This window comes from Balaenoptera physalus, assembly GCF_965194825.1.
Source record: "Balaenoptera physalus genome assembly, chromosome: 18".
NCBI lineage: Eukaryota > Metazoa > Chordata > Mammalia > Artiodactyla > Balaenopteridae > Balaenoptera > Balaenoptera physalus.
The window spans coordinates 1,459,424-1,477,774 of NC_138899.1; the positions used below are offsets into that span (position 1 = coordinate 1,459,424).

The following is an 18,351-nucleotide window of genomic DNA, read 5'->3' on the forward strand; positions in this document are numbered from 1 at the left end:
GGACGCCTCTGTTGGAACACAGAGTTCCCACCCCAGGCCCGAGACACCGTGCATTTTCAATGAGGTCATCTTAGCTGGTGGCTGGAGGCTTCAAAGCGTCCCCCGTGACTGGCATTTACTGGCTCTGTTTTCATAAGGAATCTGGCCGCCTCTGAGGCCCCCGACAACAAGCTCTCTGGACTCTGTCTTTTCCACCAATTCCTGTTATTTTGTTGAGTGGGGGGGGAGGGGCAAAAGGGGGCGTGGGGTCTGTAGGGTCCCAGCACAGACGCTGGAAGGTGACTTTTTCACCATTCATGGCAATTTTCCCAAGTCAAGCCAGAGCTGCTTTTAAACACCTACACCACAGTTTGTGTCCAACAATCACAAACCCAGATTTTTAACCAAACGCCCCCGAGGCACGCTCTATTTCAAAGTAAATTTGTGTCTTTAAAAATAAATCAGTTGTTAATTTAAAAGAGCTTCCTTCCCAAGTATAAAGTAAAAATTTTTTGTTTTTCTCCTCCTGCAAAAATAAAAATGTTTCCAGGCCAAAAGTCAGGGGGACGCCTTCCAAAGATGGCATTCATGTCTCCAGTGCATCTTGGGACCTTGAAAAGACCCAAACCAATCCCACACTCAAAAATCCTATCCTCTATTCTTCCCATGCTTGAATTTCAAAAATAGATTGGGACTGTACAGACCCAAAACTGCTCAAAGTCAAGGTAGAGTTTAAGAGAGAGAGAGAAACAGAGACAGAGACAGAGAGGAAGCTTCTGCCACACCTGTCCCTCACTGCCCCTCTTTAGGAAGCAGTTCAGCAAACGTATGAATAAATCAAGCCTTCCAGAAAGAAGAGGAAAGCCAAGATGCTTGCAAGAGGGAAGCTTCTGGACCTCCCAGAGAGGTCAGCTGGTCAGCTGCTCAAGCTGGCGGAGCCCCCAGCCTGCCCCTCTCTCCTGTGACTCACCTGGTCCTGCTCCCAGGGGCCACCCAGCAGGAAGGAGCTCTCGGCAGCTCTGGAACCGCAGCCTCTCTGCCGGTCCGTTCCCTGCTGCAGGCGCTGGCCCTGGGGTGCTGCTGGCCAGCTCAAACCCTCCAGCCCCCCAACTTTTTTCCCACTAAAGTTAGCTGAAATGGCTCGCAGAAACCACCTCAATGTTTATTTCGACTTCCCGGGGCTGCACTGGAGCGAAGTCCTGCCTGCCCGAGCCTTTCTGCAATGGAGTGGTTTATTTAATTTGTCAGTATAATGGGAGCGGCTGAATGAGAGACAGAGAATGCAGTGTGGTATAAAAGAAACAAAGGCTAAAAGTACCACTATTTTGATTCCCTTTTTAAAATTACTTCCAAAGTGTGGTATCTATTGTGAAGAATAATGCTGAACAAAGCACAGTGTCTTGGCAATATTCACAGGGCTTATTCACGCACAGCCAGTTCTGTCTGTACATTCAGAGGTAGAATACACTTATAAATGATGTATTGGAAGGACTATAGCTTCTATTGTGTCCCCAGTGTAAACAAAAAGGCAGACGGGAGCTGAATGGCATCTGGGCAGCCGGGCCACGCTGGATGCTACCATCCCCCCGTTCTGGGAGGGAAAACCGAAATCAGCAAAACCCACTGGAGTCCATGTGACGAAGGCCAGCCCAGGAGCGTCCCCACCTTCTCCCCTTCATACACCGCCCCCGATTCGGGCGCGGCGGGACCTCCAGAAGGTTCGCTCGGGCCGCACCGGCCGGGGGTGTGCCCCGCCACCTACACTCCCAGGTGACCTTTCTGACCATTTCCAGACTCTTCCTCTCGGAGGACACTGGTCTCCCCCATTGAGAACAGTTTCCATACGTTCCAGCAAACTCAACGACGGCCTCCACGTGCCCTGCGCGGGGGTCTGGAGGGGCTTGTGGCGGGCGGCCTGCCCCACGCTCTGTGTGCTGGCCGGCAGGGCTGCTGTTTCATCTGCCTGCTTGGCAGCTAAGTGTTGCTTTAGTAAAGTGACTCCACTACCTCTGTGAAAAAAGGGGCTGCTGGTTATAAACTGTAAACGTCTACGTCCCCTGCCAATTGGAGGAAAAAGCACCTTTGAATATTAAGCTTTCTTCCGGTAAGATATTTTTACCCACTCACGCCAACGGGGAAAGACGACTCAGTGCTTTAGCTGCGGTTCTTATCCGGGTGCAGGGGCGGGTGTAGGGGTACAGTGCCCTGGAACCCCGCAGCCAGGCCGCCTATGCCCGACCCTGGGCTATGTCTCTGGCTGTCACCCCTCTCCAGATGTCCCCTTTCAGGAGGGAGCCACGCGCCTGCTCAGAACTGGGCTGTGCCGGCAAAGAAGGATGCTTTTTGGCACTGTAAGTTGCTGCTTTTCTGCACAGAATGGCTGCTGTGGCCCCGGGTGGAGAAGCACAGCCGACACGGCCTTGCGTGCGTCACGGGCACAGGAGCGGATGGCGGTCACGACGAGCTGGGACGCGCGCGGGGCCCGTGGGGTCCTGGAGGGGCCCCCAACCTCGCGGTGCACAAATGGAGGAGGCCCGCTCTCGGGGGCTGGGGGCTCCCAAGGCCACGTGGGCGGTGCCGAGCGGGGGGCGTGGAGGCCGTGTGGGCCCTGCCGCCCCGGGCCATCCCCCCTCAGTTTACTGGGTGTCCGGCTCCGCACTTGACTTTCCATCCCGATTCAGCGACTTACTGCCTCTTATCTCAGGCTGAAAAACACAGATCACACCTCTAGCTAGTTTGCAATCCTTTTTGAAATAGACATTTTTTTTCTTTAAATTTAAGACTGGAGGTTTGTACCTCTGACCACCTTCACCCATGTCACCCCACTGCACTCATCACCTCTGGAAACCACCGATCTGCTCTCTGTTTCTCTGAGTTCAGTTTTCTCAGATTCCACATATGAGATCAATCACACAGAATTTGTCTTTGTCTGACTTACTTTACTCAGCATAGTGTCCTCAAGGCCCATTCATGTTGCTGCGAATGGTAGGATTTCCTTCCTTTATATCACTGGAAATATCCCCCTCTCTCTCTCTCTGTGTACCTGTATTTGTATCTATATATCTAGAGTGGAATATTATTATATAGTGGAATATATATAATATATACTATTTATACTGGAATATATAGCAGAATATATATTATAGATATATACTACTATATATATAAATTATATAATATGTAATATTATATATAATAAATATATGTATTATATAATATATGCTATATATAGTAGAATATAGGTAGTGGAATATATATTATATATTATATATAGCAAAATATATACAATATATAAAATATTATGCATAGTGGAATATATAAAGTGGATATATATTATATATAATACACGATATTATATATAGTGGAATATATACAGTGAGATATATGTAATATATATTATTATATATAGTGAATATATATAATATATAATATGTAGTGGAATATATATATATATAGTAGAATATACACAGTTCACATATTTTTTATCCATTCATCATCGACATTTAGGTTGTTTCTGTATCTTGGCTATTGTGAATAATGCTGCAATGAACATGGTGATACAGGTATTTTTCCAATGTCCTGTTTTCATTTCTTTTGGATAAACGCTCAGACGTGGAGTTGCAGGATCACATGGCAATTCTATTTTGAATTGTTGAGGAACCTCCACACTGTGCCTCACAGTGGCTGCACCAATTTGCACTCCCACCTACAGGGCACAAGGGTTCCTTTTTCACCATGTCCTCACCAACACTTGTTGTCTCCTGTCTTTTTGCTAACAGCCTCTTTTTCCGTGCTTTAAGGGTCCACTGGCCCTTTGCCTGTCCAGCGTGTCCCGGCCTCACTGCCAGCGTGTCCTCAGCTTGGGATGAGCCTTTGCATCACATTCATGCTCCAGAAGCATCTCCCTTGGCAGAGCCAGGAAACCATGTGAATTCCAATAATGCCCGAAACACAGTGACCTGCTGCTGTGTTTTTGTGATTTGGATTTTGTAGTGGGGCATTTGTAAAGACCTCTTTTAAAAATATTTATTTCCCATGATAGAAACAGAAATAGTTTTATCAGTGCATAGATTCTAAAATTGGGATTCTTTGAATGACTTTGAAGTTAACATTTCGACAGATTCTGGAGAGTTCTACACTTACAAAGATCACAAAACTGAGATCTTGGTGAAGTAGTCTAAACTTCTATTCAAGAAAAAATGAAAAAATCATGAAATGTGTTGACAACTGCAAGTAGACAATAAAACACAATTGAAGTGGTGAGTCCTAGATTCCAGCCTGGCTGTGATGGGACCCTGTCCAGCGTCTCTGAGCCTCCATTTCTTTAACCTGGGAAACGGAGACAGTGAGAGTTGAAATAATGAACAGAGTGGTCGACGGGAAAAAATTTAGGACTGCTGGGCCAGAGACTGAAAACAGTTCTCATGTGACCCCTGCTTGTGATGTCATGGCAGGACATATGTTGCTAGTACTTCTCTGAAGTTGAAACACTTTCCGTTTTTATAAAAATGACTGCAGTGGTGTCTATGTGGCCAGAAAGACTGGTTGATGAAATCCGTGCTGGTTTTATCGGGAGCCCAGGGGGCACCGGGGTCGTCCTGGCATTTAACGTTTTCATTTCTCAGTAGAGCAAACTGAGCCCAGAGCGTGTGGGTCTCGGAAGCTCGTAGAACAACAGAACCTGGTAGGAATCTGAGAAATCAACTGATCTAATGTTCCCATTTTACAGAGCGAAAATTGAGATTCAAAGAAATTTGGCTTTTTCAAGATTAGTTAGTTGACAGATTGGGATAAGGTCTCAGATCTGTTAAGCCACTCATGTATCAATACTTTAAAAAATTTAAAAAATTAAAAAAAATTGTGGTCCATGAAAAGCAGTAGTAAACGATATTAATATCATTACTTTTGGTGTATAGACACTCCAGTAAACATCCCCTGTTGTCTACAGGAGCTTTCCATTGTGTACACAAGAGTCTCAGTCCTTCAATGACTCAGTAATGAATGGTGGAGTGAGCAGGGACTCAGAGACTCCATGGTTTGGGGAATGCTTTGTCGTTGTGAACTCCTCGCTGTGTGATAATAAAGTCACGGGTACCACCGGGCAGGTGCCTGTGCTCCGGTGACGTCAGGTCTCACAGGACCACTGACGGCAGCACAAACGGGCGCCCTAACCCGCGGCAAGGAAAACAGGCTCAGCTTCGGGATGGTTCCTCACCCGTAGAAAGAGGCTCATCCATTTATTTCCTCAGTGCTTGGAACAGAACAGACTGCTGTGGGCCACAAAAATGCCTAATTTCAAGTGTTCTGCTCAGCTGGCAAATGATAAGTGGGTCGGTCCAAGATTTAGCGGATGGCGCATCAGCTGGGGGTTAGGAAGTGCGTTTAGATCACACTTCAGGTTTTGGGGACCCAATCTGGTCTCTCAATTCTCCAACTTTAAAATGGTCTTGATATCACTTATATGTGGAATCTAAAATATGACGCAAATGAACCTATTTATGAAACAGAAACAGAATCATGGACATAGAGAACAGACTGGTGGTTGCCAAGGGGGAGGGGGTTGGTGGAGGGATGGAGTTGGAGGCTGGGGTTAGTAGATGTAAGCTTTTATATATAGGATGGATAAACAACAAGGTCTTGCTGTAGAGCACAGGGGACTATATTCAATATCTTGGGATAAACCATAAGGGAAAAGAAAGTGAAAGAATGTATATGTATGTAGAACTGAATCACTTTGCTGTATAGCAGAAATGAACACAACATTGTATATCAACTATACTTCAGTAAAAAAGAACTGTAGAAAAAATAAAATGGTCTTGACAATTTATGTATATCTACTTCTACACCCTCAACTTCACGTGTTTCCTAAAGACATGAAAGTCCCCATAATATGTTTAATCAGTCGTGACATTGGGGAGGGTAAATTAGAACTGCATACTCATTTTAGGCTCTTAGGAAGAAAAGTGCTGTATAAATTCCAGGTAATTCTAGTCTACGTTGGAAGGGGCATCCCCTGAGGCTGGCATGAGGTCGTTGCACACAACCCTCTTCTCCCGGTTAATCCGTTTAATCTTAGGTGTCTCACAGTCTCTTATTCAACTACTTTACATTATAGTCCCATCTAAACAGAATATTAGGAGTCTGACCATTACACTCTGATTTTTCACACATGACATTGAAGAATCTGAATTTTTACAACACATGCACAAGAGGTAGAATTTAGCTTAATAGCTAAATACCTTCCAATTTTGAAAGTCCCTTCAAGAGCTGATTGCACCATGATGTAGTTCTTGAATTCCATTTTCCATTCTTGGGTGCTGGTACGTCCAGATTCTCAAACAATTGGTTCTGCTTCCTATGGAAAAGTAACTAAATTCATATTATGAGCAGAGGAGTGCCTGCTTTCCTGGATTGAATTTACAGCAAGCCTATTTAAAAAAAAAATCAGTTCTCCAGTCTTTAATTTTTTTTCAGCTGTTCTTTCTCCTTTTCTTTTCTTTTTTTTCATATGCTTTAAAATTCCTTGCCGTCTTCCTCCCGAACTGCACAATGTCAAAAGCTCTCTGTTCTAATCCTCTCCTGGCCGCCTCAATTAATCACTTTATTACAGAACTTGGCGATTTGCCCTCTCACGGCCCACAAGCATATCCCCGGCTTCGCTGCTCGCTCCCCTTCGCCATCAAGTCCTTCCCCTCGCAGCTCTCCAGTTCCATCTTCACTGTCGTGCAGTTCTCCGTTTCACGTTCATTTATTCTCTCAGCCTCCTTCAAGCCCACTGGTTCTTTCACTGACTCGGCAAATCCTGCCACACGGCTGCTCGGGCCTTGCCTGCCCCGTGGGGACGGGGTCTTCTGCATGCAGAGCAGGGGCTGTGCTGTGGGCACTTCCAGAGCCCTCACTGTGCCAGGCAGGGCGCTGGGTCCGGCTCCGTGGGCCTCTTCACGGAAGCCTCTGGAACGCCACGGAAAGTGGCTTCTCGCCCATCTGATGCCGGAGGGGAGGTGGCTGAGCCCCGCTGAGCCCGAGGTGGTCGTGGCCTGCACTGGCCCTCGGAGTGTTCTCCATCTGCTGACCAACCCTGCGAACTTGACCGTGCCCTGCCCGCGACAGGTGGGAAGAACCACAGCTCCGAGGTGCCAGCAGGCCTGGCCCGGCCCGTGGGGTCTGCTCCTCCTCTGTGACACAGGCAACTCCGATCTCTTCATGATGTCACCAGGGTCCTGGGCGGCCCCGGGAGGGGGACGTCCCGGATGCCAGCTCTCCGGTCATCACTGCTGTCACCCACGTCATCCCCAAGACGGGGCCAGATCTACTCACAAGTAACAAGCTTAGTTTCAACAGAACAATTGGTAGGTAAAATGCTAATGAAAGTTTTTGGATGTAAAGCCAACTATTTGAACACGAAATAATTGATGTTTTATGATAATGTGTTTTTCCTAAAGGTCTATCTTAAAACTAACTTCCCACCTTATTATATAGCCAAGTAAGAAAATTTCTGATACCTATTTATTTAATTGCCCGAAAACACAGGCGTCTTCTAAAATAACAGTTATCCTCTGAGTTGAGCAAATAAGTACTAAACATCAGCCGCTCCGCGGGGGACTTGGTCCTGAAACAACCTGAGGAAAAGCCCTGTGTATCGTTGATGGTAAGCTGTAAACACCAAAACACAAGGCCTTTGCCCATTGGTGTGCTGCAGGAAGCAAAGGCAGTCAGGAAAAGACAATTCCTCCCTTTCTTGGGCCCAACTGGGCGCTGAAGCCTTTCAAGGCTCACCATCACGTGCTATTATTTCCAGTAAGGTGAAGCTGGCACACGGAGATAAAGCGCCGTGCCAGGAGGTGGCCCTAATATCCTCCCTTCTCCTCGTGGTCCCCCCGGCCTGGCTCCATCCCTCAGGTAACTGGCCCTGTGCGCCCGGCCTCGGCAGAGCTGGGCAGGTGGCAGCTGAAACCCCCAGGGCAGAGCCGCTGGCACCAAGTGGCCACTGAGACGTGAAATCCAGCTGACTGTGCGTGAGTGCAAAGCGCACATCAGATGTTGAAGATTTACTATGAAAAAAGAATGTGATGTTAAAAACTTTAATGAATAAACTTTATTTTCTGGAGCAGTTTTAGGCTCACAGCAAAACTGAAGAAAGGTCCAGAGATTTCGCCTACACCCCTTGCCCCTCCCCGCGGGGCCTCCTGCATAATCAACAACCCCCACTGCAGCGGGGCACCTGTTAGAAGTGACGAACCCCGACGACATGTCATCACCACCCGGACTCCACGGTTTACATCAGCGTTCGCTCTTGGTGGGAACATTCTACAGTTTGGGACAAACGTGTAACGTCACGTGGCCACCGTCAGTGTCTCGCACACAAGAGTCTCACTGCCCTAAATCCCCTGTGCTCTGCCCACTCATCCCTCCTGCTCCCTAACTCCTGGCAACCACCCATCTTTTTACTGACCCGGAGTTCTGCCTTTTCCAGGATGTCATATTGCTGGAATCATACGGTGTGTAGCCTTTTCAAGACTGGCTTTTTTCACTTAGTCATATGCCTTTAAGTTCGCTCCATGTCTTTCTGTGGCTTGAAGGCTCATTTCTTTTTGGTGCTGAATGAGCTTCCACTGTCTGGATGCACCAGCTTATTTACGCATCGTCTACTGAAGGGCATCTCGGTTGCTTCCAAGGTTTGGTGACTATGAGTAAGTCTGCCAGAGACATCTGTGTGTTGGTTTCTCTGTGGCTGTAGATTTTCAACTCATCTGAGTAAATACCAAAGAGCATGATTGCGGGATAGAAAAAAGTGTATTTTTAATATACTGGATTAAATAAAGTATATTATTAAAATTACTTTTCCTTATTTCTTCTTACTTTTAAAAAACGTGGTCACTAGAAACATTTAAACTCACACATGTGGCTCACGTTACCTTTCTAGCTGACCGATGGCCTGGAGACCCCAGGGGGTTGTACGTGGGAAAGGCTGTTTCCAGGATGCGCCCCAAGCCTGTGGATACTGAGTCTCTGGGTTTTGGGAGGTGTGTCCTGAGGTCCGTCACGCAGTCGGAGCGAAAGTGGCGGGGGAGAAGCCGAGCTTGGCTTTGCACATGCAGTCCCTGCAGGAGGCGCGTCAGCAGGGCTGGTCATTGCGCCCTTGACTTGTGCCTGAGCGTCCAAGCTCACATGTGAACCCCCAGCCCTGACCTGCTCTGCTCTTCTGCCCACCCGCTTTGGTGGCTTCAGGCTTGGGGATACATCTCAGCTGGAAAAGCCGTGCCTTTGATACAGTCACCAGGAGCAGAACATACAATTCTTTGGCAACGGAGAGCCGGCACTTAGAGGGGTATTTAGTACACGGTGCTGGCTGGGGGGCGGTTCCCAGCCCAGCAGGCCTGAGCTCTGAGTTCACCGCTGTTCCGAAGGCACCCAGGACCCATGGACCCAAAACTCAGCGGGAGTCTCTCCTCGTTGCGGCCACGCCGTGCTCCCCAACTGGCTTGCTGGACGCCAGCGCCTGGGGAACCTCACTTTGCTGGGGCAACGGGCATATTCGGACACCCGACTTATTTTTTTCTGTGGGTGAAAGAGTGAGGTTAAAACTTGTAAAAGCCTTAGGAGAGCGATTCCTGGTGAGAACTTGATCCAGGGAGTCACACAGAGTGGTCAACACTCCCCATCAGGGAGTGCTGAGCCAAGAACAATGAACAAAACCCAGACGGACGCAGCCAAGGACCTTGAGCCAAGCTGGACCAGCGAGAGGAGAGCTCGCGGGGCCCCGGGAAGTGTGCAGTCCCAGGCCCGCCCTGGCTCTGTTGCAGCAGATGGGGCTGGTCTGGATCCTGCTGGGGGTCCAATGCGGATTGTTGTCTGCAGTTGCAGGAACCCATGTGCAGAAGTGTGAACACACACAGAGAAGGCAGCTACTCTGCAGCAGAGTGACAAAGTGGGAACACAGGGTGTCGTAGAGTCTTCACTGAGGCCTGAGGGACACGAGGGGATTCGGCCGGCCCTTTGGCACTGGAAGGCCACTAAGATCTGGGGACACCCTGAGCTGAGAGCGCGTGTTCCCGGCGGGGCAAGCAGGGCAGGATGCAGCCCACCCGTGAGTGCACGTGAGCCCAGCAGCTACGGGGACTCAGGAGGCCGAGGTCATCCAGCAGAGGGTCACCAGGGGCAGTGCAGCTGTGACGCCATCGAGAACGACCACAAGCCCACAGTCGGCAGAAGGGCCCGGGAATGCGCGTCCACAGCTTTATTACAGGGGTCACTGGGCCACGCACACCGACGTACAAAGGAAGGGTCATAACGTTGCCTTTTACAGGGGTTTCTCGGGTTGAAAAGTGCCCCATGGTCCCGCTCGCAGGTGGAATAACCATTACCTGTTGAATCTCCCCCTCCCGCCCTTCACCGGGCACTGGCTGGGCCCCTCCGGGGCAGGCTCTGCCCCAGGCCCTGGGCAGTTTGGGGTCAACCGCACAGGCCTGGGTACTGTGCCCGGTGCACGCGTGTGGGGCCAGGTGCTGGGCGGGGGGCACACAGGTGAACGTGGCAGGACGTGCAGGTCAGGTGGGCGTGCAGGTGAGCGCCTGCGGCTGTGCGGAGACGTTGCTGGAGGGAGGGGCTGACGCACAGCCGCCCTCCCACCCCCGGCTGGAGATGCCCCAGGGGACACAACCAGCCCAGGAGGGATGCAGTCCTTCCCTGGGAGGCCCAGGAGGTGGCGGAGCCGTCAGGACTGGATGAGCGTTCTGTGCAGGCACAGGTGTCGTCTGGGGGTGGAGGAAGGAACGACACTTATTTTGCTTTATTCTGTAACCTTCGGAGGTCCACCAGAGTCCTTCTATATTACATGGACATTTACTTCTTTATTGCCTCATTCAGCAAAGGACTTGAGGCGGCTTGAAAGGAACCACAAATCTGAGAAGATTAAAGAAGTAGTGAAGGAGTCGGGGTAAGGGAAAGTCGTAAGCCTGAGCGGATTAGCGCCCAGAAATGCCCACCAGCTCGTCTGGGGGTGTTCATGGGAGGGAGCAGGTTGGGCTCTGAGTTTCCTGGAGGAGCAGGGTTCTTCCCGAGAGAGCGACGGCTTATTCAGGAGAAGTCTTGAATTCTCAGGCCTGAGAAGGGTTCATGGACCCTCCTGAGGAAGACCTCTGTGACACGGGGGAGGAAAATAGTTGCTTATTTGGATTTTTGCTTATAAGTAATTAATCATTTGTTTAAAAAGTGTAAAAATCCAGGGTCCTTCCTTGTGCCGGCTCAATCTAAGAGGGATGGTAATACTTTCGTGACAGTACTTAGCGTGATCCTGACACCCACTGGAACCCCCAACGCCCAGCGAAGTCTGAGCCTGAGTCTAACTCCAGAAGCACGAGGATAAACTCCTACGGTTCCATTCACGACGACCTACCCTGCAGGGCTGAAGCAAGTTTCCGCCTGTGAGGGATGGTGTTTCGGCTCGAGTGACATGGGGGATGGCCGTGGGCAGTGGCGGGTTCAATTCGGGCACGTGAGACGGAGGAGAACATGGGGGGCACACGTGCAGGTGCAGAGGCAGCTGGGCAGGGCGCCCTTTTGCTCCTTGCACGAAAGCTCCTTACGTTCTAGCAGGGGACCTGTGCCTGTACCCACGGATGAGAAGCTCGGGAGGAAGACGAGGGCTCCAGAGAGGGGCTTGAGGGCCACTGGCCCAGAGAAAGGAGTGAAAGCCAGGACGTGGACCGAGAGACTGGGAAAGAGTAACTGGAGCAAGACGGGTGCAGAGAAGCACGGGCGTGGACCCAGGATGAGAGCCCCGCAAGGCACGGTGATAAAGCATGGCAGGAGATGCAGGAAGAAGACCTAATGTACCGGAGAAATCGACAACGGTAGGCTTGGGTGGGGGGATAACCAGTAAGGTGAGGGCAGAAATGTGTCCACTGAGTTTAGCAAAAATCAGATGGGAGGTGTAAACCATTTTACCCAACAGGAGGCTCCCAGAGGGGTTCATTTCTTAAAGTTTAGTCATTAAAAAATGGAAACATATAAAAAAGAAAAATAGCCTATTATCCCAACCATATAAAAATAATTCATACACATGACACGAAAATGCAAACATTACAGAAAAGTACAGAATAAACAGTAAAAATCCCTCACAGCCACCCTAATTCCCCACAAATTCCTAGTTCTCCCAACAACTAATTATTGATAGTTTCTTGTGTTCTCTTTCAGAAGAAAATAAAAGGGTAAAGGCAGTCTCTTTATTCTTTTATCCATCCATCCATCCATCCATCCATCCATCCATCCATCCATCTATCCATTCATCTACAGCATCACTCTGTCTCTTCTCATCTCTCAATTCATCAATACACCTATGTACACCCACCCCACCATCCTTCCATCCACCCATCCATCCATCACCCATCCATCCACCATCCATCTATGCCAGGTTTAATTTTAATAAACGATCAAGGAGTTTTTAAGGTTTCAAGAAAGGGTCACAGTCAGAGTTGGTCATTCTTTCACAGGCTTGTCCTCTACCTGGTTATTCTGAGCTCCGCCTTCTCCAACAAGACAAAGTCTCAGTAGCAAATACACACAGATCATCTTCTCAACTCTCCTCCCTCACTATGTTTTAAGAGTTAAGACTATGTTGGCTGGGACTGGGATTATTCCTCAAGAATTTTTGATCTGAAGGTAGCTTTATGAAAAATCATGAGTAGAATTTCTAGTTGGCAACCTATATTTGTGTGGAATCCTCAAATGCATGAAAACAGGACCCTGCAGCTTCCCTGGTTGTGAGAGTTTCACCTGAGCACAGGTGGTAACGTCAGGGTGAGTCCTGACTTTTTAGATCCAAACCTTGCGGGGCTCCACAAGGCAGGGCGGTTGTGTTCCATGGGGGAGTCACGGCACACACACCTGAGTGTAGACACAAACTGACCAACAGGAGGAAGAGTAGGAGGCCATTTGAACAGGTTTCGGTTCTGCAAAGTAAGTGGACGAATATCAACCGGGTTGAGACCCAGGTGCAGGTCTAGATTTTATGGGGCCTAAACTTCTAGCGTTCGGGGGTCCTCTTTCATAGACACGTAAACAATCGCAGACATAAAATTATAAATTGAAAGTTGGCCCAGAGCCTCAGAAGGGCCTGTGGAAGTGAGGGGCCCGAACCTCACGTTTCCATAGCTTCGTGTGTGTCAGCCTAAGCCAGGGCCTGAGCCCGACGCTCAGACATCATGGGTGGTTGTAGGTTACAGCAGGGCTCCTCGATCGGAGTTTGCCAGTGTCTGGAGATTGTTTTGTTTGTCCCAACTGGGGGGCCAAAGGGGTGCTACGGGCATCCAGTGGGTAGAGGCCAGGGATGCGGCTAAACATCCCATAATGCACAGGACGGCCCCCAGAACAAGGGGTTATCTGACCCCAAATGTCCATAGTGTCAAGATTGAGAAGGCCCGAGTTTAGCTAGAGATCCGCTTGTACAGAACACCGAGCCGCCTGTCTACCAGCTCACCCCCTGGGGCTCACAGCTTCGCCGATGGGCTGCACCCACAGACTCGGCGCCGTCAAATGGATGAATACAGTGGGCTGTGCTGGTCAGTGCCGCCCCCAACCGGATCGCAAGCCCCACTGGATCGCTCCCTCCCAGAGCTCTTAGACCCACGCGGGCTCCACAGCGTGACTGGCTCAGGGCGTTGTCTGCACCTCAGGACACTCGTGTGCGTCCTTTGCGCTCAGCTACCAAGTAACATTTACATCTGCTGCCTCCACACTAAATTAATATATTTTAATGCTTATACCCATAAATCATTCACTTCAAAATCCTCATCTTTTATGAATAAGTTCATCATTTTCATTCACATTTTGTCACAAAAATTAGGAGTTTCGCTTTTCGAAAATTCCATCCTCCACTTGTCTTTTATGTGTGGCAAGATAGTAAACCAGCAGATTAGCTTTTCTTTCATCACAGCCGAGGAGGACGAGCTAGAACGTAACACAATCAAAACAAATTGCTTAGGAAAATAATTCCTTTATTTAAAGGAATTACCAATAAGCAGGCGGCTTTCATAGGAAACAAAAACTGTCATGGAGCTAGCCAGGGTCGGGGAACGCCGAGTCTGAATTATACTCTCTTCTGCACAGTTGCTGTTCCAAATTATAGCAATACTCACATCTTGTGAATGACTTCGAAAGTGGGGTAAGATAAACACCATGGAAAAACCGGCTGCTCCTAACATCACTTTACAAGTGTGGCACCAAAAGAAAACCATCTCTGCCTCGTGTCTGATGGCCGGCACTTGCTCAGTGGATGCAGCACGACGTGGCCAAGCGTGGCCGTGTGCCACGTGCACCCACTGACACCACTTCTCAGGGAGTATTTTCCCCCAGGCGGTGTACACTTATTTTCTGCAAAAACAATCAGACTAGCCAGTTGTTAAGATAGTTTTCATCGTATAAGCATTCCTGAATGAAATGTTCTTATCTTGCTTCTACAACACCAAGTGTAAGCAGTACTGCAAAATAAAGGGCATCCAAGTGGTGCTTTGACGAATTTAGAATATCTAATGCAAATTGAGATTTCATGTAATTTTTTTTTTTTTTTACAAAAAACCCCATTTGAAAATAAATGAAAGCAAAAGCTTGAAACTAATTTATCTGTTTGCTGTCTTTAGATCATTTCCACTGTATGAATAAAGGAAAGAGGTAAATTAAAGTTATCCCAGGATATTACTCGTAAGAGGTTAAAGTATGTTCTAATGGGCGGATTAATTCTGCGGGGAAATAACATTAAATCTTTCTGAAGCCTTGAAATTTCTCAAAAACATTCTTACTGCTTTCTTGCAACAGATGGAGTCATCTGGCTAGATAATCTGGCATCTTAAATAACTTTGCACTTACGGCCCGTCAGTTTGATCTTCCAAGGTTAACTGATTATTTCAACAAGAATTCTTGCCAGAAAAGATCTGAGTGCTTACATCTTTTCATTAATTCATGCTATTTGGTGAGAAGGTGAACAATAAGAAGGGGCGGCTTGATTTAACGCTTTCATTACTGGGTCTCCAAAGGAGGAGCAGGTGTGGGGCACAGCTTTCCTGGGTCAAACTGCGGCTCTATTTACAGAACCAAAACAAATTAGCACCGCTTCCTCCCTCCCCGAGTCCGGGTTTCTGGAGGACGGGTGTGTGTGCTCGCTCGTAACCCAAGTGGCTGGTTTCACCTGGACTCGGCCTGCAGCGCCGACCGCTGGCGCCGGACACGCCGCCCGGGGCTCCTGGCGAGGACTCGCTCCCGCAGAAATCAGGGATCCGTCACCGACATCCTTCTTTCCAGAGGCCCAGCCAGGACACTGACGATCATCCCGTCACACAAACGGCGCCACGACCCATCGGCTGAACCGCAGAACCTGGCCGGACGTCAGGGTTTCTTTTTCACGGGCATTAAAATTGTGCAGGCATTCATGCTTCTTAGCAAGAGAAGAAGCAGCCCCAAACCCTCCTAGGCTGAGAAAGAACGTGCGTTTATCTGAACCGCCTCCATGGCACTGCAGTTCTGTTTCTGAACACGACCACTTTGAATCCCCAGGGCCCAGAGGGCCTGGAGATCCGGGGCTCCTTCTCTGGCCTTTCCCAGACCTCCACCAGGTACACGGCCACGGACTGCGCCCACCTTGTCCTCTTTTGCCCACTCAGGCTTAAAGAGAACCGGAAAACCCACCCTTTCTTTTTTTTCCTTTTCTTTTTTTGGCGGCACCGCACGGCTTGCGGAATCTTGGTTCCCCGACCAGGGATCGAACTCGTGTTCCCTGCAGTGGAAGCGCGGAGTCTTAGCCGCTGGACCGCCAGGCAAGTCCTAAGTCCGGCCTTTTCTGCTCATGGTTTGGGGCCTGCAGCCTCCTCTCCGTCCTCCGCTCACCCCATGACGGCTCACTGCGGCGGGGGCGGCGGCGGGGGGGGGGGTCCCGCTTCCCGGGGGCGCTGGCACCGCCCCAGTGCCAGGGGCAGGAGGCGGGGCCGGAGCCGCGGGGAGGCTGCACAGGCGCCTGCAGGCTGGCAGGGCCGCCCTGCCCTCCCTCCACGCTTCCAAATGGAATTGGAATTGGAAGGAGAAGGCCACAGCTTTATTTACATAACACAAGAGATATAACGATCAACAAGCATTAATCATGATCATTACCCAAATCATACAAAATGACGCTGCTGACCGCTTCCGCAGCACATCCGTTACTTTCTGTTCCTTTTCTTTCCCTCTTGGAAAGAGGGGAAAACGACAACATCGTCAGGGCAATCTGGGGTCCCCCCCCGTCGAAACGTGTGTAAATTAAACACACGCGAAGCGCTCGCTATGTGGGAAATGAGCGCAGAAAACACGGAGGCCCGAGCGTCCCTGCGCTTGCCCCGCCGCCGAGACCCGACAGGTATTATTGCCCTCGGGAGAATGATTTAAGCCCCGTAGGGATGCCGGTGTCCGGGAATGTCAGGGGGCTGTGATTAGACAAGTTTAATTAGGATCTACCCTGCTGCTCCTAACAAGCGTTTAATTAACTGTGAGGCAGGGTAATTAGCTCTCGATGGAGCCTGATTTCCTTCCTCACCTTCTGCTGACACTGGTGCTGCCCCGAGGCGCCCCGCAGGCTGACAGTGTAATGGATAACGTCGTCAGGAAGCCGAGATCACGGCTGAGTCTAAAAAAAGCCCAGCCCAGCGATGAAGATAAAAGCCTCAGGAACAGCAACCCTCGGTCCGGGTCCTGGGAGTCACAGGAGGCCAAGGAGCCCACAGGCAGACGGAGGTGCCTTTCAGGAGGGGAGGGAACCGCCCCAGAAACAAAGCCAGCCCACCCTCCGTCCCTGCCCGGCCCACCCTCTGGGGAGGTTCAGAGCTTGGGTTCCATCTTGTCGTCCCAAATGGACGTCCCGTAGAGGCTCTGGCCCGATGCCCGCCTGTCGTGGTGATGCAAAGAACCAGAGGGCTTTGCCCAGACGCCGGCAACCCCAGCGCCTCCTCCCGTTCTCGGAGACCTGCATTTCCAAACTCCCGGCCGTGGACTTGCTCGTGAGTCCTCTGAGATCTGTTAAAAATAACGGGCTCCCTACGGCAATGCAACCGCCAAGCCTGGGGGCTGGAAGGGTTGAACATGCCCCCCGGTAATTACACGAAAGGCTTAATACCCACGTCCAGCTTCAAAAGCACATGGGCTGCACAAGGGAATCGTCTCATGTCTGCACACCCACGTGCCCAGCAGCAAACTCACTCCAGCCAAAAGGTGGAAGCAGCCCGTGTCCGTCAACAGATGATGGATAAGCACAGTGTGGTCCATCCATGCAGTGGGGTACTACTCAGCCTTAGAAAGGACGGAGATCCCGACACCTGCTACCACACGGGTGAGCCTTGAGGACAGGATGCTCAACGGAATAAGCCAGTTGCAGAAGGACAAATACTACCTGAGTCCGCTTCTACGAGGGACCTACAGTCGTCAACTTCATAGAGACAAAAAGTGGACGGTGGGTCCCAGGCGCTGGGGAGTTAGCGTTGAGTGGATGCAGAGTTTCAGTTTGGGAAAAGTTCTGGAGATGGTGTTGATGGCTGCACAGTACAGTTGACCCTTGACCCACACGGGGGATTGGGGCGCCAACCTTCTGCACAGTAGAAAATCCCAGTATCATGCCAGTATAACTCCGTGTACACGGTTCCTCCATATACGTGGTTCCACACCTGCAGATTCAACCCAGCCCCGAACGCGTGGGGCTGTAGCGTCTACTTTTGAAAAAAATCTGCGTGTAAGTGGACACATGCAGCTTAAACCCACGTTGTTCAAGGGTCAACTATAATGTTAATGTACTTAATGTCACTGAATCATACACTTAAAAATGGTTACCTACACGTTTTATGTTATGCACATTTTACCGCAAAATAAAAAGGGAATTGGTTCTTAATTGTTTGCAGTCTGGGCCCAGTGGCCTGAGGGTTTTCTGTTACTTCCTTCCAGAAAAGGCTCAGATGTCCTCCAGACCAAGGCCAGACCTTCCTATCTGAGCTTTAGAAAGGCTTGGCTCTGAAGCCCTACCTTTCAATACTTGATATGTTGATTGTTACGGGTTATCATGGGACAAGGGATCTGGGATCTGTCTTGGAATCTTGGGGGTGTGTCTGGGCCACCGGCCCCTTAAGACGAGACACACATATTGTGTCATCCAGAGCCCGCGAGGGCCTTGGAGAAGGAAGCAGCACCTTGGTTCTGCCCACCCATGCACCCAGCCCCAGTCACCCCCAGTTGCTTTTTCTGAGCCGACCAAGCCAGAGGCACACAGGCAGGACCACACTCACTAGTTGGTGTCCCTGCTGTGCCGGGGCTGAGTACCGTCAGCACAGCCCTGGACGCTCTAGTGACCAGACAGGCAGGTTCCCGTTC

The 18,351-nt window shown here is 49.9% G+C and overlaps 1 protein-coding gene across 2 annotated transcripts in view; it reads right to left on the reverse strand.

The window, feature by feature from the left end:
* Window positions 1-18,351, reverse strand: part of LOC309647517 (uncharacterized protein) — a 191,968-nt gene that overhangs the window by 108,966 nt on the left and 64,651 nt on the right. The window contains exon 2 of one of the 2 annotated variants that reach the window (XR_014256107.1): window positions 15,361-15,745. The exons of the other annotated variant lie outside the window; for it this stretch is intronic. The gene's annotated coding sequence lies outside the window, so the exon portion shown is untranslated. Of the gene's footprint in view, window positions 1-15,360; window positions 15,746-18,351 lie in introns of those variants that run through there. 2 annotated transcript variants of the gene reach the window in all.